At 37.4% G+C, this 22,372-nt stretch overlaps 1 protein-coding gene and 1 pseudogene across 24 annotated transcripts in view; one reads left to right on the plus strand and one right to left on the minus strand.

Annotated features, from left to right (window-relative positions):
- Nucleotides 1-22,372, minus strand: part of Enox1 (ecto-NOX disulfide-thiol exchanger 1) — a 571,647-nt gene that overhangs the window by 231,468 nt on the left and 317,807 nt on the right. The gene's annotated exons all lie outside the window — the stretch shown is intronic.
- Nucleotides 20,199-21,904, plus strand: LOC106009346 (nucleophosmin pseudogene; annotated as a pseudogene).

The following is a 22,372-nucleotide window of genomic DNA, read 5'->3' on the forward strand; positions in this document are numbered from 1 at the left end:
TCAACTGTCACTACTGACTAATATCAAGAGTCAGAAATGTTAAAAAAAACAACTGTGATTATCAGTGTTCATAAAAACTCAGTGATGAAGTTAAACATTGGATAACAGTGCTTACTACAGTATTTAACTTACTCCTGACTTTCTTTTGACATTTTACTGCCCCAAGATTGAACGGGAGGGTTTTTTTTTTAACACAAAATAATTATCAAAATCGGAATTCTAATTTACCTAAAAATTGCCAAGTACTTATTATCTGCTACCATGTTCATATATATCTTCTCATCTTATTCTCACAAAAAGTATTAATTTATCAAGCAGGAAGTTAAAAATCAGAATAACTTTATATTATGCCTAAACTAGAATATAATAAAGTCTTTATTATAATAAAAATCAATGAAGTATCATTTTATCCAGGTGAAAATATCTGTTGCATTTATAAAAGCATATTTTTTATAAAATATTATAATCCCCAATCATCAGAACAATGGAAGAATACTATGTTCTGATTAATGATATAAACTGGCTAAGGAAAATACTGTTTCAGTTGATGTATGAAACAGATCATGAACACAGAAATAAGATGCACCTAGATTATATATCTCTATGATATTTTTGCCAAAATTATTTAATTTAATCATGAGAGATTATCAGACAAATCCTAATCAAAGACAGTTTACAAAATAAGCAATATTCTTAAAAATTGTTACAGTAATAACAGACTGATGAACTGCGTTATTGCTTTCTGCTAATTCTAATGTATTCAGATTATCATTCTTAAGATCACTCATCATTACACAGTACTGGATATATAAATACACACTTAAGAGATCAGAATGATAACATAGTATGTCTAGGATACTCACTGAATTCTATAGTGCATATTTGTTTTTATTATTTGGAAATTCCCCCTAACAGTTATAATCACAAAAAGATTCCCTATTAACTAAAAACTCCAGTTAGTTGATTGAGAATTACATTACACTAAGTGTAATGGAGGCTAAATTTACAAATGCTACTTCCTAAAAGGGCTGTGTGTTTTTCTAAATCAGTACCTTAGCTTCAATTATTAGAATTATCATAGTTATTTCCATTGTCAAAACAGAAAAGATGACAATCAGGAGAAACAAAACAAAGAGAAAGGAGACAAAGAGGGAGGAAACAAGTACATTTACTAACCCTGAGTGACTACTACTTGCTCCAGGTTAGAAGCAAGAAGTCTGCTGTTGAACAGATTGTAGTTTTTAATCTGGAAGAAGAGGCCCTATGAAGCTCTTGCACCTGGAGGCCCTGTCCTGAGCCTCCCTGCCCTGGGGCAGAACTGTGGGCCTGCTGCTCATGGTTACCTTTGGGTAAATACAATCTCCAGTCAGCTATGAAACTCTGTGTGTTGTGATTCCCAAGGACATGTAGTAAAACTTGTAGGCACCTTCAAAATGAGGTTCAGGTTTTCTCCTCAGGTATTTTGGGGGTAAGAAGAGACAAACCCAATAAATACATTTTTTAAGGCAGAAGTAGGAGGGGGGACATCTACGTTTGAAATAAATTTCTAATAAAGAAAAAATATGAGAAAAGGAAAAACATGGAAACAAAGTCTTTGTAAATAGGGAAGGGTGGAGGGGGTGAAGGGAGGGCAGGGGAATGGGGAAAAAATAAGAACCAAGATATATCATGTAAGGGTACAAGATCCCAGTGATGAAAGTAACTGTATTGTATACCTAAAATGTACAATAAACTTAATGGAAAAAAATAAATTTCTAATAAAGATCAGCCTTACTCTATTAAAATTGGGTGAGGCATATATGTTAATCCAAATGTGATGTGCATGATACAAATGCTCAGACACGTAAAAGGTCTCCTGAGAAATTAAAATGCCTAGATGAGGGGAAAATCGAACCGAACAGGGCCTCAGAGGCTCTGCACATGGAGTTAAGCCAAGCACAGATGCCCCAAGTCTAAATGCTTCTTGAGCTTTTTCCGTGATCTCAGATTAGCTGGGTATTAGTGTAGACAGGTCTCAGCTGTCCATGAAAATGAAAACACATTTTAAAAGCTGCCATTTGAATTTTAAAGGTACTCAACATTTCTAGTATTGTTTACTGTAAAAGGTCAACACTGGAGTGTTTCATTTATGCACTGAGAAACGTCCATCTAAAAGCACTAGCCTTCCCACATGACATCTGCTGAGGATGCATTTAATATGTAGTTCCAGGGCCAAGAATATTGTTTTTCAACTCAGTGAAATGCATTATTAAAAGACCTCTGCTGTTCCTACCAGCAAGAAATAGAAAAAGCAGTGGTGACCTTGCACCCTGAATAAACAAGGACAGTCATGGATCGAACTCATTTTGAGTCAACTCTAGTGACAATATCCCAAACTCACACTCCACTTCACAGCTCTCTCCTAGTCTATCTTGGTCAATCTGGGGGAAAAAAATGAAAATATTTAAGTAAAACTCATATAAAACTCCAATGCAGACATAATATTTTTAGTTCTTTGGACAATGTAATATCTCGCTGAGATTTATGCCTGGTGTCATTTTCCATATCCTGAATCTGCAGGCATCGCATCAGCATCAATTCTTGCAAATCAAAAGTATGGTATACTGATTCCTTCAAATAAGACTTGTGTTCAAGTTATTAAGTGCTCTTCTAAGTGACTATTAATGAAACCACAAATAATATATAATACCAATTTTATGACAGTGAGAGGAATTATTAACTTCAGTAAGCCAAGGATATCTGTTGTATATATTAAAAGTCTTCTTAGGAATAAGTACAGTGTTTTAAATATACTATGGAAAAGCATGAAATTAATGCCAGGAGAATTTTGGCTTGAATAAAGGAGTGTCTTTATCATCCTAGTGAAAATCCTACTTTATAAAAGGCAAAGTCTGACAACTTCAGGAATTATTTTTTTCTATGTAAGTATTCTTCACTTAGAAAATACTATTATAAGCTGCTCCTTTAGTGTATTTTAATACATAATTTGATTTGCAGATGCTAGATTTATACACAACTTTTCCAGTATACCTCTTTTCCTTAAAGCAAAGTGAATCTCTGACAAAAACTCTGTCCTACTCAAATGCAAGGAGCAAATAACCAGTATTCCCATATACCTGGCTATATGTGTCTTGTTTTATACATTTTCATATTAAAATATAAAAATAAATCTTCAGGAAATTTCAAAAGATCATGATTTTTAAATTACACTTTTACTTGATATATCTTCTGAAAGCTCAGAACCCTTATGTTAAAGGAGGTGGTGCTGACATAATTTGATCCAACCCTATAACTATATATAGAACTCCCAGTGCACTAGGCTCTGCACAGATCAGGTTGTGCAGATTACGCTCTGCACAGATGATGCAGGGTCAGTCAGGCACTATCCACTGCTCCTGTTGTCCCCAACTGGTTGGCAGGATATATAGAGAGGGAGGAGGAGGGGAGGGGAGGGAGCCGAGAGAGAGGTTTTTTTCAACAGATAGTATTACCTTCATTTGGGGGACCTAGAACATATCTCAGAAAACCCACTACACTGCCAGCCCTTAGAGAAGAAACTGAAAGTGCATGTGTAGCAATCTCAATGACCAAGGTTACCCAAGCAGCAGTTCACCATAGTAATAAATATCTGGAAGCTAATGCTCACCACTTTGAGCACTTCTTGTAATTGTAAAGGCCAAAGGTAACTTGTATTAATTCATGATGTCTCAATAAATTTAGTATTAAAATATTTCCACAAGTTTTTCTTCTGCTAAAGTGTGTATACGTGTTTTTGGCAGGCTCTGTATATATGGCTGGCTGTGATATACTGGAAAGAAATGTGATACTGTGCTGGTATGAGTAAGATTTTCTGGAGGCACTAGATAAAGAATGAAAATTCTGGAAGGGGATATGGGCACAGGGAGAGTAGTAGCTCAGCAAAGGAGGTGACATTTGAGTTGAGTGTTAAAGGATGAATGGGATTAGATTAAGCAGAGGAGGGGCATTCCAAGCAGGGAAAATGAACCTGCTCCCACATGACAACTTCTTCAAATTAGGCTTTTTAAAGTGTTTTACTTGAAAAAATTTTCAAGTTTTCAATGTGTAACATAAAATAAAAATCTCATTCCAGATGATTTCTTTCTCACTAGTCTGTTCGCCCAGAAATTCTAGATGTTTAGGAAAATGGATATAGTAAGAAGAATGAGGGGACTTAAGCGCCTCTGCGGACACAGAGAAAGAGAGAATGGTGCAATAATGGAATCTAGAAGAGCACTGGCACCAGAGGCCTGTGAGTCAGGAGTGCTACCACTACACTACAACTTCATCTCTTTTCAGTCTGCTTAAAATATGAGCTACGGAAATCTTCGTAAGAAAGAGCATCTGCTAAAAATAGTCGCTCTGTCCTGTGATCTGCCAGAAGAGAGACAGCCACTTTTTCATTCGGCCATTACATTCCATCAGCATGGGGAGTGGTGCAGACTTCATATCTGCATTATGTCCCTCTTCTGCCACAGAGGGGGGAAGGGGGAAGGACTACAAAGTCCCTTGGGCAAGTCCAGAGGGAGAGAGGAGAGCTGGAAATTCCTGCTATGTTGTTGGGTTCCAGACAAATGCTGGGGGTGACAGTGGGTCAAAGTGCCTAGGATCCTAATGCTTCAGCAAAAATGGTTGGTATTTAGCTGTGAAGTATACCCTGTGACCTGCTAACTAGATGTGAGGTAAAAACTTAGGTAAATTTAATTTAGCTAAAATCTTATATTTTGCTTATTTATAGTTAATAAAATGAAATTAAGTCTTTCATATTGGTAGTTTGAAAAATGTGTGTGCACAGAATAAGAGAGATAAAAAAATGAAGTGCTTCATTTGTGCTGAGTTTTACTTCTCTTCAAAAAAAATCTATCTGTAAACCAAGTTGTAGGAAGAATGAAAGTAGGAAGACACACCTTGAAGAGGCAAATATTTGATTATTCTCTGTATTAAAGAAGATGGCTCCTTTGACCCCCAGATCACTGGACTTGTTCCTCCTGGGTGTGCATCCCTGAAGCAGGGCACAAGATTGTTTTGGGATGAACAGACTTGGGTCCGGGCTTCCAGTTCTGGGTCTGCTGCTGACTCACTGAGTACACTTGGGCTGGTCATAATTTTCTTAGGTAAGAATGGAAAATAAAGGCTTGGATTAGACACTACTCATAGCTGTTTTCTGCTGCAACTTTCTCTGATTCTAAGGAAATGTTTTCCTACTTTGTATTTTATACGTTTAGTCTTTTTAGAGCCACTGTCATAACAACAATGCCCCATCTAGTGTCAAAACAGGGAACATGGTCCAGGAGAACATAGTGCGGAATGATATGCAGGCTGCTCCTTGCTTCAGGCTCAGGAAGGCCAGTGAGCAGCATGCAGGGAGCCAGGTGATCTGTTATTTCCCACTGACCCAACTTGGAGAAGCAGGATCTTATAAAGACTATGTTTCATAACTTTCATGTGTGATGGTCAACACCAGTACAATAGGACTTTTATCAAGGTTTCGTGGGATAATCTTTCCTGTCATTGTTACTGGCAGTTGTCATCACAAACATAAAAGAGCCTCCTGGGGATGGGGTTGGAGCTCAGGGGGCAGCACCTTCCTGACCAAAGAGGCCCTAGGTAAGGCCAGCACCAAGGTCAAGTGCAAGCAGCCCACTGAGATTCTGGCAGAAGTAAACCTCAGCAGGGTTTTAATCACTCCATCCCCCACTTTTCACCTCTTTTTCTCTAAGAGCAACATCTCCATCTGGTTAACAGCTGACCACACACTCTGAGAGCTTTCTCCTTTCCATACCAGCCTGGCTCTCTTCTCACTTTCTGTCATCTCACAAAAAGAAACCAAGGGGGAAACTGATGTAATTATTATGACAATGCAGACATCATTACATGAATCCATCAGCTTCTTGAATCCTATGCTTTCTTCTTTTTTCTTTTAAGTGCCACACAATTTAATTGAACATTTTTATATTACCATATAAAAATGGTCTTATTTTAGAACCTGGCTCCCTCAGATCCCAGGTCAGTTTGGTGGAATATTTGTGGAGTGTCTACTGTGTACCAGACGCTGTCTTAATGATGTCTGGGCTGAGAGAACAAAATGAGCTCAAACTCAGAAATTCTCCATCACACTGCCAGTCTGGCTCAGATTCTGTGGCCTAGATTACTGGATGCACATTGTAATTCTAGTAGCCCAAGTTCTTGGTAGCTAGGGATTGTCTCTGTTTTCAATCCTTCAACTTGAGTCTTTTGCAGGTTGAACCCTTCCTTAAAGCTCCTTGTCTTTGAGTATGCCAAAAGGTTGTCAGGACAGACTGCTTTAACAACTCACATGCTTGTTAACCTTCATTGATCTCTTCTAACTAGTTGCCTCTCTGTGATTGCCATCACTAATCCTTCTGTCCTTACCTTCTAGTCAATTGCTTATAATTCTACCATTCACTAGGCCCATCCAACTTCTGCCCACCCTTCAGCCTTGGCTTGTCAGTACAATCTGCCTTAACTGCGATCCACATCTCCAAATTGGCTCAGTTCTCACATGTTCCAAATTTCTTGTAACTTCTGCATCTCACATCTTTATACTCCTACACTATGATCTTTATGCCCATACTGAGGGCAATGCCTTCTTTGGCTATAGGTTAGCATGATGGTCTCTGCTCAGTCCCTTCCTCAAACCCCACTCTCAATCCAGGTCTGTAAGCTACAATAATCTTGAGTACAAATATTAAGTATCTTTTAAATAACAAATTGAAAATATTTAGAGGTATGACTGAATAATATAAGCTCCTTCAGGACAAAGAAACTTTCTGTTTCAAATAAAATTAAGAGATTATCCAGACACAATGATGCATGCCTATAATCCAGGTACTCAAGAAGCCAAGGCAAGAGGATTGCAAGTTCAAGGCCAGCCTGGGTAACTTAATGAAATCCTCTCTCAAGACAAAAATAAAAATAACTGTAGACATAGCTCAGTGGTAGAACACTTGTTTGTGTGTGAGGACATGATTTCAATCCTCAATACTGTGTGTGTGTGTGTGTGTGTGTGTGAGAGAGAGAGAGAGACAGAGAGAGAGAGAGAGATTTGGATGGACCCCTAAGTCTACATGCTGTGGTATTCTTGAAGCACTAGAGTGTGAGACTCTACTGTATAGGCATGGTCCACAACAGGAGGGAATGGGAACCCTACTGGATAGTCCCTAACATACTTTCCTATCCATCCAGCCTTTCTGCATTTGCTGGGATTCTCTAGGCTTGGCCCATAATGCACCCTTATAGAGAGCTACTCATTCATACATTAAAGTAGGAATCTGGCACTGGTCAAGCATCTCCCACAACTGAAACACACTTGAGCATGAAACAGCCACCTATAGGTCTTGTCATGGTGCCCATTATAGCTGCCATCACAGTTGGACAGTAATGTGCTAAAATTGCAATGATCTTAGTGAGTTGTGTAAGGCTACTTGTTTAGAAAATTCATTCATTCATTCATTTCAGTAGTCAAAGCTGTCAAAAATGCAGGGACTACTAAGGTCAATCAAGGGAATGTAATTTTCAAAGTATTATGTTAAAATATATTTGTGCTTTCATCCAAAATACAGAGAATCTATAAAAATATATTTAAAATATTTGTAGCAATCAATGCTTTTAATTGAATTAAAAAACATAAACAGATATAGAAATGTTTGGTCCCAGCTGTTGTTCCTGACAGTCATCCTCAGAGATAAATTTTCAGAATGGATGTTTAATTAAGACAGTAATATTTATTGAAAGGTAAACCATAAATGTATAGCTACTTGAAACATTATTGAACAAATTAATTTATGCTGCAGTTGGTGTACTGTATTTTAGCACTGCTTTGATTTTATCAGCATTTGTCAATTAATCAACATGAACCTTGTAAAACATGTACTCTTATTAGTGGGAACAGGCAATTGCTTGCAGACTTTGAAGGAAAGGTCGTTTAATAAGTTGCTAATTGTGCAAAGATAGATTTAAATTTAAAAAAAGTAGACTCGCATTATTACTGTACCTAAAAAGGACTGTTAGTGCTTAACCTTGCCAAGTTAAATATGGTCAATGGTTTCTTTTTTCTTTCTTTTTAAAAAATATCTTTCTTTCTTTACTAAAAAGCAGAGAAAGATTAAGACATAAATTAATTTAACTTCAGGATTTAAAATTTATATTAAGAGCATTCTTGTTGTCATCTTTGCCAGTTCAGAGTTTCAAGCTTTGAGGTTATGATTATAAACAAATGAACTATGCATGTATTTCACTGGCAGAAAAGTGAAAAGGAAGAGAAAAAGCAGGAGAAATAGGAAACGGAGCAGCACAGAAGAGCCATGGAGTGATAGTACTCCACTTTCTTATATTTCCCTCAACTACTCTTTCCTCCAGAGGAGACATCAGCTCCCTACTTTTGATTACTGGTTCATTTTCAATTCAGTCAGTGAGAAAGAAGCTGAGTCAAGCCCCTCTCTGGGCAACCATGTATTGGCATACTGAATTCTCCAGGCAACCAAGAAAGAACTGTAACTCAGGCTTATCACCACCAGCAAACATTGTGCAGCCAACAGAGGGACATGACTGGGTTTTTCAACAGGCATGTACCTTGGACCGCAGTTCCTACAATCGTGTCTGCAGGGCTGAATCTTGAAATCCTCACTATTTTACAAGTATGAGTTGAATTTGAGATGGCTTGCCTAGGGCATTTGTTGGAGTCAGAATTGTGCACAGAGTCTATAGAGACAATGTTTTTTGAAAGGAGATGGGTCTTCCCTGATCCAGACTGAACAAACTTTGCAGAAAGCCTCTTTTATAAGAGTTGGGAGGCCCAGGTTGCTCTCTGCCTGCTCAAACTGGCTCATCTACCCATTTCATTCCATTCCCTTCTCAGTTCCAAATAAGTCACTATTTCAGGCACATTTCCCTAAGCAGATGCAAACACTCTTTTCCAGTACCAGATTCCCTTGGGCAAATTAGGTTTCTTGGAAAAGAGTCAGGGAGCAATCAAACAAAATACCTGCTAGAAACAAGCAAATGCTTTCAGATGATGTCATTTTGCACACTGCAAGTCAAATTTTAGACCTTACGTGGGCAGCAATGTTGAATCTGACAGGGCCAGGTATGGTGAACAAAATCCTGGTATCTGCAGCCTGAGTTTTCTTTTCATGGTCATAAAAATTACCTTTATTTTTTATAGGAACTAAATTGATGGTCATAAAACAATTCATGGAACATTTCCTTTCTAATGTTTCTAATCCAAAGCTGCTAACCATGTTTTAATTTAATAAAATTATAAAAAAAAATTATAAGGAAGAAACTAGTATATCAGCAAACATGGAATATTTTTGAAATAGCTGAAATATTTCTAAATCATTTTTTTCCTTGAGTCATAGAGAGAAAGTCTATTTTATGTTCTTTTACTATTTGTTTGTATTAACCGCAGCACTGGTTAGCTCAGCTCCGCATATCAAGATTCTTTCCAAAACAGAAGAGACAAGCGGCAATATAGAAAGGGAAGCTGCTTGGTAATATAATGGCTGTTCGCAGGCAGGAGTTATTCCTATCTAAAACATATATACTACATTAAGAAGCCACAGGGAAAAAATGAAGGAGCATGGATGGCAGGTTCGCATTTTTTCTTTGACATCTTAGAATACTGTACATAAGTTTATGTGTTTCAATTTAAATGACACCATTATCTTAGAGGTCTTAATCATTTGTAATAATAGTTTCTGAAGTGTTCAGAGCTTGTGTTAAGGAATATTATTAGCATTCAACATAGGCATGCTATATTAAGCAGATTTAAAGCCTTATATCTTTGATCATCTTTATTTAAAAGTAAGTTTAGGTTGATGAAGTGGGTTAGCATTCTCCTAGGGTTTCCACCTGTCAGTAGTGTCCTAGCAGAACATCTGGCTCTGCTGGGCATCCTCACACTGCTCCAAATGAACCTAAAATTTCCAAGGTGAAGTGGGGTGAGAAGGATGGCAGGAAATGTTCAACAGTTTGAAATGGCACCCTTATTTTAAAATATACCAGGGATTTAGACTTTCTTAAGGTCTGATGAAGCCAACAGATCAGGAGGAGGTGGACAGACATTATAGTACCGTAGTTTGTTACTTCCAGTTCCCAAGGGGAGGGGCCTATCATTCATGCAGGGCCACATGGGAAAGGTACTCAGTCTGGTCAGAAGTAGAAGGACCGAGGGAAAAATGTAGAAAGACCTTTTATTGTATTTTACCTGGGAAAGAATGGGTGAGGCCAGGAGGCAGGCTTAGGATTGGATGGCTTGAATAATTTCAGCAGGGTTGGAGGTATAGGGATGCTTTATAGTCACCTAACACCTGGCCCTGTGGTGATTTAGGGCAAGAAGACAGTGCTCTAGTTTGCAGGATGCTGATATAAAGAAGCAAGGCCAGGAATTATCTGGTTTGGTTACCAAAGGCAAAGTCACCAGGAAGTTGTTTGCTATCACTTACAATTAGCTAATCCTGGGAGAGGCAGTCCATCCTCAAGTTCTCAAGGCCCCAAAATATAAAAACATCATCAAGTATAAAAATATAAAATAGCATAATTAATTCATATCTGTCTGAAATATCACTGTAAAAAGGATAAAAACAATTTCTTAAAACTTCATCATTAGATGCCATTCCACTGCTCCCAGCCCAGAGATAGCAGCCTCTGGGCCACCCTTCCACCACTCCTAGAACAGAGGTAGGGACTTCAGGGCCAACATTCCACCACTCCCAGCCCAGAGGAAGTGAGCCACACGGGTGCCAATAGCACTCCCCACTCCCATCAAAATGAGAAGACACGTAAACAAATCTCAAAATCAAACTTCCAGATCACCTACAGCAACTCCAAAGGGAAATGAGATGGAACACTCTGATACTCAACCACCTGGACTCCCTGAACTGGCAACAAAAGAGGATCAGTAAAAAACGAAATCAGAAATAATTTCTTAGATAAAAGCAGAGATTGTACTCACAGTGCAAGACATGATTAATAAATCGAGAGAGGAGCTGAGGAACATGATGGAATCCCAACATGGGAAACAAATGGAATCCATAAAATAGATGCAGACAGATTTCCAGGAGTTTAAAAACTCCACTGAAAGTCTACACAGCAGAATGAGCCAACGTGAGGACAGAATTTCAGATATAGAAGATAAGATTGCAATTAGTGACCAGGAAAAGAAAAATTGCTTCAAAATTGTAAGGGACCATGAGAAATCAATCCAGCAGTGGCCAAATGACACAAAGAAGAATAACATAAGACTGATTGGAGTCAACAAAGAAACAGGAGAGACTGCAGATGGCATAAAAAAACTCTTCACAGAAGTAATGGCAGAAAACTTCCCAAGCAGGGGAAAAGAGCTTGACATACAGATAAGTGAGCCATACAGGAATCCAATTAGCCTTGATCAAAAAAAATCTACACATAGGCATATAATTGTTAAGATTCCAGAAACCCAACAGAAGAACAAAGTTCTACAAGCAGTTAGAGAAAAGAAACAAATCACATACAAAGGAAAACCCATCAGAATCACAGCAGACTTCTCAGTGCAAACCCTCAAGGCAAGAACAGTTTGGAGTGACTTATTCCAAGCCCTAAAGGAAAACAGCCTCCAACCCAGATTGATGTAACCTGCAAAACTATCTTTCAAAATTGATGGAGAAATAAGATACTTTCATACAAAGAGCATCTTAGGAACTTCATGAATACCAAACCAGCAGTCCAACAAATTTTAGACAATATCCTAGGAAAAGACACTGAGGATCACAACCCCAGGAACCACAGGAGAATAAATCCATTGGGCAGAAGAAGTTAAATGTAAAGGGGGAGAATCCAACAAAAAGAAAAAGTCATGACAATGACAACTCAATATGTATCAGTTACATCCATCAATGTTAATGGTCTCAATTCACCAATCAAAAGAAACAGACTGGCAGAATGGGTCAAGAAGCAAGATCCAACAATATACTACATAACAAGAAACACACTTAATTCAAAGTGAAACTCACAGACTGAAAGGTAAAGGGTGGAAAACAATACTCCATGCGACGGGAACCCCCCAAAAAAGCAGGAGTAGCTATCCTCTTGGCCAATCAAGTAGATTTCAAACCAACACTGATTAAGAGAGACAGAGAAGGACACTACAACCTTGTAAAGAGAAAAATCCAACAGGAAGAGACATATAAGCACTAATACAATAGTAGTGGAGGACCTCAATACCCCACTGTCACAAGTAGATAAGATCAACTAGAAAAAAAATAAGTAATGAAATACTAGAACTCAATCGAACTCTTGAACAAATGAACTTAACAGATGTTTACAGAGTCTTCCACCCCATAAAATGACAATACACATTCTTTTCAGCTGCACATGGGTCGTTCTCCAAAATAGACCACATACTCGCTCATAGAACATGTTTAAGTAAATGAAAAGGAAATGAAGTTGTCCCCTGTATATTATCAGACCATAGTGTGATGAAATTGGAGATCCATACCAAAAGAAACTGGAAAAATTTCATAAACACGTGGAACTTGAACAACACACTTCTGAATAACCAATGGGTCACAGAGGAAATTAAAGAAGAAATCAGACAGTTCCTTCAATCAAATGACAATAACAATAACAATACAACATATCGGAATCTACGGGACACAATGAAAGCAGTCTTATGAGGGAAATTCATAGCAGTGAATAATCATATTAGGAAAACAGAGGGAGCCCAATTGAACAACCAAATGCTGAAACTCAAGCTTCTAGAAGAAGAAGGCCAGGACAAACCCAAAGCTCATATAAGGGAGGAAATTATAAAGATCAGAGCAGAAATCAATTCAATGGAAACTAAGAGAATGATACAAAAAATTAGTGAAGTCAAGATTTGGTTCTTCAAAAGAATCAACAAAATTGACAAACCCTTAGCCAACCTTATCAGAAAAAGGAAAGAAAAGGCCCAAATCCATACAATTAGGAATGAAAAGGGTGAAATTACAACAGGCCCAGCAGAAATCCAGAGGATCATCAATACCTACTTCCAGAACCTATATGCCAATAAGATGGACAACATAGAAGGAATGGACAGATTCCTAGATACATATGAATTACCAAAGTTGAACAAAAAAGACCTAAAAATTCTGAACAACCCAATATCAACCAATGAAATTGAAAATGTAATTAAAAACTTACCAACCAAGAAAAGCCCAGGTCCTGATGCCCTCACTGGTGAATTCTACAAGATATTAAGAGAAGAATGACTGCCACTACTATTTAGACTCTTCAATGAAATTGAAAGGGAAGCAATACTCCCAAATTCATTCCTGGAAGCAAGCATCACCTTGATCCCCAAAGCAGAGAAAGACCCAACCGAAAAGGAGAACTATAGGCCAATCTCACTAATGAACATAGATGTAAAAATCCTCAATAAGATACTGGCAAATAGAATGCAGAAGATCATCAAGAAGATCATACACCCTGACCAAGTGGGATTCATCCCAGGGATGCAGGGATGGTTCAGCATACACAAATCAATCAATGTAATACACTATATCAATAGAGCCAAGGACAAAAACCATATGATTATCTCCATAGATGCAGAAAAAGCATTTGACAAAGTCCAACATGCATTTATGATAAAAACCCTACAAAAAATTGGAATAGATGGTCTCTAGCTCAAACTGATAGAAGCCATCTATGAAAAACCAACAACCAGCATCATACTAAATGGTCAAAAACTGAAATCCTTCACACTCAAATCAGGAACAAGACAAGGATGTCCACTATCAACACTCTTGTTCAATATAGTTTTGGAAACATTAGCCATGGCAATTAGAGAAGACAAAGAAAAGGAATAAAGATAGGAAATGAAGAAGTCAAACTGTCATTATTTGCAGATGACATGATACTCTATATAGAAGACCTCAATAACACCATCAAAAGTCTTCTAGACTTAATAATCAAATTCAATAAAGTAGCTGAATACAAGGTCAACACACAAATCTCAATAGCTTTCGTCTACATGAACAACAGACTCACCGAGAGAGAAACAGGGCAAATAATTCCCTTCACAATAGCATCCAAAACACTGAAATACCTGGGGATCAACCTAACAAAAGAAATCAAAGACCTCTTCTCTGAAAACTACAGCACTCTGAAAAAAGAGATTGAAGATGATATCAGAAAATGGAAAGACATCCCCTGCTCTTGGGTAGAAAGGATCAATATAGCGAAAATGGCCATACTTCCAAAACTGCTATATAGCTTCAATGCAATTCCAATTGAGATCCCAGCAGCATACTTCATGGACCTTGAGAAAACAATCCAAAAATTCATTTGGAACAAGAGGAGACCCAAAATAGCAAAAGCCATTTTAGGTAACAGAAACAAGGCAGGGAATATCACAATCCCCAATTTGAAACTATACTACAAAGCTACTGTGATAAAAACAGCATGGTACTGGCAAAGAAACAGACCTGAGGACCAGTGGAACAGATTAGAAGATGCAGAAACAATGGCAGACACACTCAACCATCTCATCTTTGATAAAGGAGCCAAACACCCTCACTGGAGGAAAGATAGCCTATTTAATAAATGCTGCTGGAAAAATTGGGTTTCAACTTGCCAAACATTAAAACTAGAACTATATCTTTAGCCATGCACTAAACTAAAATCAAAATGGATTAAAGATTTAAATATTAAAATAGAAACACTGAATCAGCTGGAACACAGGTTAGGTAGAACTCTTGAAGACATTGGTATAGGAAAAGGTTTTATGAACAAAACCTCAGTTGCCCGTAAACTAGCACAAACAATCAACAAGTGGGATCTCTTCTTATTAAAAGGCTTCTGCACAGCAAGAGAAACCACCAGCAGTGTGAAGAGACAACCTACAATGTGGGAAAAAATCTTCACCTGCTCTTCCTCAGACAAAGGTCTACTATCTCGAATCTATAAAGAACTTAAAAAGATCAGACCTCCCAAATTTAAAGACCCAATCGAAAAATGGGCATCTGAAATGAACAGACATTTCTCAGACAAAGAAGTAAAAACAGCAAATAAATATATGAAAAAATGTTCAACATCACTGGTCATTCGAGAGATGCAAATGAAAACAATGCTGAGATTCCACCTTACTCCAGAAATCATGAAATCAAGCAATAACAAATGCTGGTGGGGCTGTGTAGAATGAGGAACCCGTCTCCACTGCTGGTGGGAGTGTAGACTGGTGCAAGCACTGTGGACATCAGTATGGAGATACCTCAAAGAACTAGGACTGGAAGTCTCATTTGACCCTGCTATTCCACTGCTGGAGATCTTCCCTAAAGAATTAAAAAAATATACCACAGTGATATATGTGCACCCCTGTTCATAGCAGCACAATTTATAATAGCTAAAACTTGGAAATAGCCCAAATGCCCATCAACTGGAGACTGGATAAATAAATTGTGTTTTTTTTAATAAAATGGAGTACTACTCAGACATAAAAAATGAGAAATTAGAGATATTTATAGCTAAATGGATGCACACTGAGGTGATATTCTTAAGTGGAATAAATAGGACACATGTGTAAATACCGAATAGCTTCTCTAGTGTGAGATACTGAAAGTGTAAATAAGGACTAAACGGTATAATGTGTAATGTGAAACAGAAAGAAAAGGGGCAAAGGGGAAGGGAGTGGAAAGGGTAGGGGAAAGGAAAGAAGGGAATGCAATTAATATGAGAAAATGGAAAAACGGAAACAAAGTCTTTGTAAATAGGGAGGGACGGAGGTGTTGTAGGGAGGGCAGGGGAAGGGTGAAAAATAAGAACCAAGAGAGATTATGTAAAGGTGCAAATTTCCAATGATGAATGTCATTATATTGTATACCTAAAATGTACCAATGATTAAAATGAATAATTGATAATGTGAAATAGGAAGAAAAGGTCCAAAGGGGTAGGGGAAAGGAAAGAAGGGAAAGGAAAAATTATGAGAAACGGAAAAAATGGAAACAAAGTCTCTGTAGATAGGGAAGGGTGGAGGGGTAAAGGGAGTGCAGGGAATGGGGAAAAAATAAGAACCAAGATACATCATATAAAGGTACAAGTTCCCAATGAGAAATGTAAATGTATTGTATACCTAAATTGTACCAATAAATGAATTTAAAAAAAAAACTTCATCATGCACAGGGATCACTTTGGCACACAGTATTTTGCAAAATACAGATTTGTATTCATTATACCAGGTGGAAGTTGAGACTTTGCATTTCTAATAAACTGCCTGGTAAAACTAGGCCTACACTCTGAAAAGTGAGCAATAAAATGTCACCAAGAGTCTTCACTCTTGCCACCTTCTGAAAAGAGAAGACCACCTGTTTATTAAACCCTGTCTTGAGCCAGCCATGGAGAGGCACTGAGTATACATGTTTGAACTTGTTTACCTTGAATAACATCCTTCACTTATCAGAAAATTTATTCCAATTCAATAGATAAGGGGGTGAAGACTCAGGGAAGTTAAGTGACACAGGTCATGAACTAAAAGTTAGAAGACGTAAGTGTTTCTGGCCTAAAAGTCCATTTTTCTTCCACCACAATGTAAGTGTAGATGTACCACTCTGATGGGAAACAAAAGTCTCTGTTGGTAAAGGATTCATAAAATATTAAGTTCAGAGACTTGAATAGTGACCCATTTACAACTTGACTTCTAGCAAACAAGAGAAATTCAGAATGATTTTCATTATCTCAAGATCACAAATAAAAAGGGCTGATTAAATAAATGATGGTTTAACAAAGCCATTCCCAAAACACTTCCAATGGTATTCCCTATGGAACTAATGTTTTATTTTAAAAACTGATACTTATACATTGTAAGATATGTACAGTAAAAAGCTTCCTCTGACATGCCTCTAGTCCTAGAGTTTTACTGCTCACAAATACCTACATTAGGTTTTTGCAATATTCCAGAACTATTCTATGCAAATAAAAATCATGCAAATTAATTCACTCAGCCATCAAGAGGAACTTCGGAAAAGCAGTAAATAAAACAGACAAAATCCCTAATGTACCTTACGTTCCAGTAAGGTATATAGACCACAAACAAACAAGTATATTATATATTACATCATATAGGGATAGGGACAAATGCTAATGGAACAAAAACCAGGGAAGAAGAGGGGATTTTTGCAATTATAAATACAGCAATTAAGAAAAGGTAGTATTTGAGTAAAGGCATGAAGGAGGTGACCTTATTCCACATTTACTTTTTCCTTAAACAGTATGCACTAAAGCCTCACCATGCCAGGATTTAACAGATCTAGCTCATTCTTTTAAAGGCTCCATGGTACTCCACTGTTCTAATACATTGTAACAGTACTTGAAATTTTGTTAATTCCACAATGGACGTTTAAGATTAATTTTGTTATCCAGTCTCCAATTGATGGGCAATTGGGCTGCTTCCAAGTTTTAGCTATTACAAATTGTGCTGCTATGAACATGGGTGCACATATATCACTGTGCTATGATTCTTTTAAGTCTTTGGGGAAGATACCCAGCAGGGGAATAGCTGGGTCAAAAGCTGGATAAAGAAAATGTGGTTTTTTAATAAAATGGATTACTACTCAGCCATAAAAAATGAGAAATTAGAGACATTTATAGCTAAACCGATGCATATTGAGGCGATATTCTTAAGTGAAATAAATAGGACACACATATGTAAATACTAAATAGTTTCTCTAGTGTGAGAAACTGAAAGTGTAAATAAGCACTAAAAGGTATAATAGATAATGTGAAATAGGAAGAAAAGGGGCAAAGGGGAAGGGGAAGTGGGAGGGATGGGGAAAGGGAAGAAGGGAATGGAATTAATATGAGTAAGTGAAAAAATGGAAACAAAGTGTTTGTAAATGGGGAGGGGTGGAGGGGTTGAAGGGAGGGCAGGGGAAGGAGGAAAAAGTAAGAACCAAGGGAGATTACGTAAAGGTGCAAATTTCCAGTGATGATTGTCATCATATTGTGTACCTAAAATGTACCAATAAAATTAATTTTTAAAAAGCTAAAATCTGTTATAGTTTGTCAGGTTATCATTTGAGTAATTATAAGGAGATTTGGGGTTTGTAGTATACAAATCTGACGAAACAGAAAGGGACCTAAATTAACTGAGAAAAGCTATGAATTCCAGCTTTTGCTGTGCCATTCTAGTTGACCTCGCTATAACATTGAGAATTTGTGAACTTCCTATTTTATACTAGTCCTCTGGCTTCCAGAGGTTTCCCAGTTCCTGCTACATTGTAGGTGGTGGTACTTTCCACCAGATGCAAGGTGATATCTAGGGCTTCTCCACCTGGAGGCATAGGTGTCACCTTACTTGTATCATTTTCCTCAATGCCAGGGTACCTTAACTCTAATACAGTCAAGCAAAAGTGTCAGCCTTCAATCTGACACATTTTTTCATGTTCCCCACAAAGGAAGCATAAGCAAAAAATTTCAGGAAACAGTTTACCCTCTGGGCTCTGTACACTATCTCTCTCCTTAGAAGGAAAACATACAAGCTTCCTTAAAACATAAACAAAAGAATCTTTACTTTCTGGCAGTATTTATTTATGCAGATACAGATGTTTAGCACTGGGCCATATGACTAAACAGATTTCAGATTTAATGACAGATTAGTTTATTCATGTAATTAATATCTGAAGCAGTACCTGCAATTTGTCAGCATTCTGCCAGTCACTGCAAAAGTAACAAATATCAGTGCAATACAGTTTCTGCCCTGCCATCTTCCTGAATTTTCATAAAAATAGGACAAGTGAAAAAAACAAGTGAATCAAAGCCATGAGTGTTGTCAAGGGCAATACAAAAGGAATTTAATGAGGTGAGGATACTATCATTTGGAGGCCCTCACAGATCCCTCAGAGAGAAATCTGAGCTGAGAAGCAAACAGGTATAGAAGTATTCAAGGGATGGAGGTGGCACAAGAGGACTTTGGTGGGGGTTAGGGGTGTACACTTTGGTTTTATAACTTTTATTTCTGATTCTAGTAATTTTTAAAAGAACAACATTTACCAAAGCAGTATATGACCATAGTTTAAAAAGGCAAATGGTAGTATAAGGCCTGTAATAAAAGCTGCCACTACCCACCAGCCTTTCTTCTTCAGAGAAATCACTTTTTTCTCCTTTTGTTATGAAAGATATTTGACAGAATGAGTAACCTTCTATACAGGTAAGCATTTTGCCCTACCAATTGTTCTCATTTTGGTTAATAGTCTTGCCTGACACAGAAAGACTTGCTGCTCAGCAACTCTGACCTACTCCACTCTTAAGGGGAGAGACAACCACTTTAAACTTTTAACACTTGTATTTGTTTTTTCATATTTAAATACTGTGTGTTTATTGATATTTCTTATAGTTATTATAGATTATCTAAAGTCTTACTATCTTGCAAAATGAGGACAGTTTAAAGCTTTTTTACCATCACCACCTCCCCAACAAGCTTTCTTCCCCCAATTTTTCCAGAGGGTTAAAGACCAATTTGGAATTAAACCATGTTTAATAGTTTACATGTTTAATATGTTCATATTACTATAATCACATAATCTTGCTCACTCTTGAGCCAAGCAATATAAGAGTATACTTTTGTGTTCAACATCAACATCTTGTTTTTAATACTGCTGTCATTCTTTTTTTTTTTTTTTTTTTTTTTTTTTTTGCTTACTTCTTTGTAATAATTGCTTCTGAACTAGCCAAAGGAACTACAAACCTCTGTTAAAACTATTTTAACAGACTGGGCTCAACTAGTTACTCTATCAGATCTGTTTTCCCTCCGAGAAACTCCCCTCCTAACTGGTTTAGTGGTCCTTCAGGACAGCTGCCCATCTATTGTCCCAGGGATTCTTTTCAACAACACCTTGCAAAATAACCTGTGCCTCTCCTGTGTTGGAGTCCCTGTTTCTCAGAACCCATGGTTTCTTCTATCTTGATTTATATCCTCATTTTTGTGGATACTAAAGTACATTCTCTAGTAGCTGCTTGAGAAAAGGTACAGGGAAGGCACATTTGTTGAGAACTTCTGTGTCTCAAAATATCTTACTTCTACTCATGCTAGTTAAGCTCATAATTGAATTCAAAGTAAGATACGATTTTTCTCCCAGACTGTTTAGATTTGCAGTTGAGAAGTCTCATGCTGTTGGTATTCCTGATCTTTTACATGTGACTTGTTTGTTTGCTCAAGGATTTTAGGACCTTCTCTTTAATCTGAGAGTTCTGAAATCTCATAATAAAGAATCCTACCCTGGCGTGATTCTGTCCTGGGCATCTGTTCTCTGGGGCAGTAGCTGTTTATTTCCATCTGTGTTCTCTCCCACCTAAGTGTGTGCCACCACTCCATGGAAGATTAGATGGATATGGACATGAGCCCTCTGAGGCCCCAGAACTATCTTTTCAGTTGTAAACTAAAGGCCAACAAAGATTATCACTTTAAGATGGATGATGAAAATGAGCACCAGTTGTCATTAAGAATGGTCAGTTTAGGGGCTGGTGCAAAGGATGAATTGCACATTGTGGAAGCAGAGGCAATGAATTACAAAGGCAGTGCAATTAAAGTAACACTAGCAACTTTGAAAATGTCTGTACAACCAATGGTTTCCCTTGGGGGCTTTGAAATTACACCACCTGTTGTCTTAAAGTTGAAGTGTGGTTCAGGGCATGTGCATATTAGTGGACAGCACTTAGTGGCTGTGGAGGAAGACGCAGAATCAGATGAGGAGGAGGAAGAGGATGTAAAACTCTTAAGTATATCTGGAAAGAAATCTGCCCCTGGAAGTGGTAGCAAGGTTCCACAGAAAAAAAAATAAAACTAGCTGCTGCTGAAGAAGACGATGATGATGATTTTGATGATGAGGAAGCTGAAGAGAAAGCACCAGTGAGGAAATCAATACGAGACACTCCAGCCAAAAATGCACAAAAATCAAACCAAAATAGAAAAGATTCAAAACCATCAACACCAAGATCAAAGGTCCAAGAATCTTTCAAAAAACAAGAAAAGACTCCTAAAACACCCAAAGGACCTACTTCTGTAGAAGATATTAAACCAAAAATGCAAGCAAGTATAGAAAAGGGTGGTTCTCTTCCCAAAGTGGAAGCCACGTTCATCAGTTATGTGAAGAATTGCTTCTGGATGACTGACCAGGAGGCTATTCAAGATCACTGGCTATGGAGGAATTCTCTTTACGAAAGCAATTTAAACAGTTTGTTAAAATTTTCTGTCTTATTTCATTTCTGTAACAGTTGATATCTGGCTATCCTTTTTATAATACAAAGTGAGAACTTCCCCTACCGTGTTTGATAAATGTTGTCCAGGTTCCATTGCCAAGAATGTGCTGTCCAAAATGCCTGTTTAGTTTTTAAAGATGGAACTCCACACTTTGTTTGGTTTTAAGTATGTATAGAATGTTATGATAGGACATAGTAGTAGTGGTGGTCAGACATGGAGATGGTGGGGAGACAAAAATATACATGTAAAATAAACTCAATATTTTAATAAAGTAAAAAATAAAGAATCCTAATGTAGATCTTTTCTTATCCATTGTTCTGGTCATACTAAAACTGGAAATGCCTGTTGTTTGCTTTTGAAATTTCTTCTTGAACTAGTTTTTGACACTTATCTCTCCAGTTTTCTCTTTTCTCTTTCCAGAACCCCTCTGATAAAATGCTGAACCTCATGTATTTTCTGACCTCCACTGCACCATCGGCATCTTTGACTGTTAGTATATTTTTTAGACTGTTCACTTAAGTTTGTCTTCTACAACTCTTGAATGATTCTTAAAATTTTTTTAAAACTTAATATTCAGGCACAGTGACACACATCCATGTTTCTAGCTACTTGGAAGGCTCTGGTGGTAGCATTACTTGAGCTCACAAGTTTAAGACCAGCCTGGGAAGCTCAGTGAGACCTGGTCTCTAAAACAAAATAAAGAGCACACAAAAAAAACACCTCTTAGTTTCTGACTTCTTTTTCTACAGAACATTCTTTTTATTTCATGAATACGACTCTCATCATTTTGAAGATATTTTAGATTTCTTAAAGCCTTTGTTTTGATTTATGAATTATCTATATTTTCTCTGAGTTCCCCTATCATCTCCCTCACTTCTGTTTTGGTCACTATAGTTTATTCTAAATTTTATTTTGGGGGCTATTCTCAAATAACAGTCACCCCTCACTGTTCATTTACATTTATGACATTCACATATCTGCATATGGAAAATATAAAATTAAATATATAAAACATTAGATTCATTTATAGTTAGGAACCATGAGTCTAGTTTCCAAAGAAAACCTTGAAGAGGGGCAGGATACACTTATTACCTAGTGGGCCTCCTAGTAAATTGACTGGGTTGG

Source organism: Heterocephalus glaber, unplaced genomic scaffold (genome assembly GCF_053883595.1).
Source record: "Heterocephalus glaber isolate CG9 unplaced genomic scaffold, H.glaber_assembly_v1.0 deba00001666, whole genome shotgun sequence".
In the NCBI taxonomy this organism is placed as follows: Eukaryota; Metazoa; Chordata; class Mammalia; order Rodentia; family Bathyergidae; genus Heterocephalus; species Heterocephalus glaber.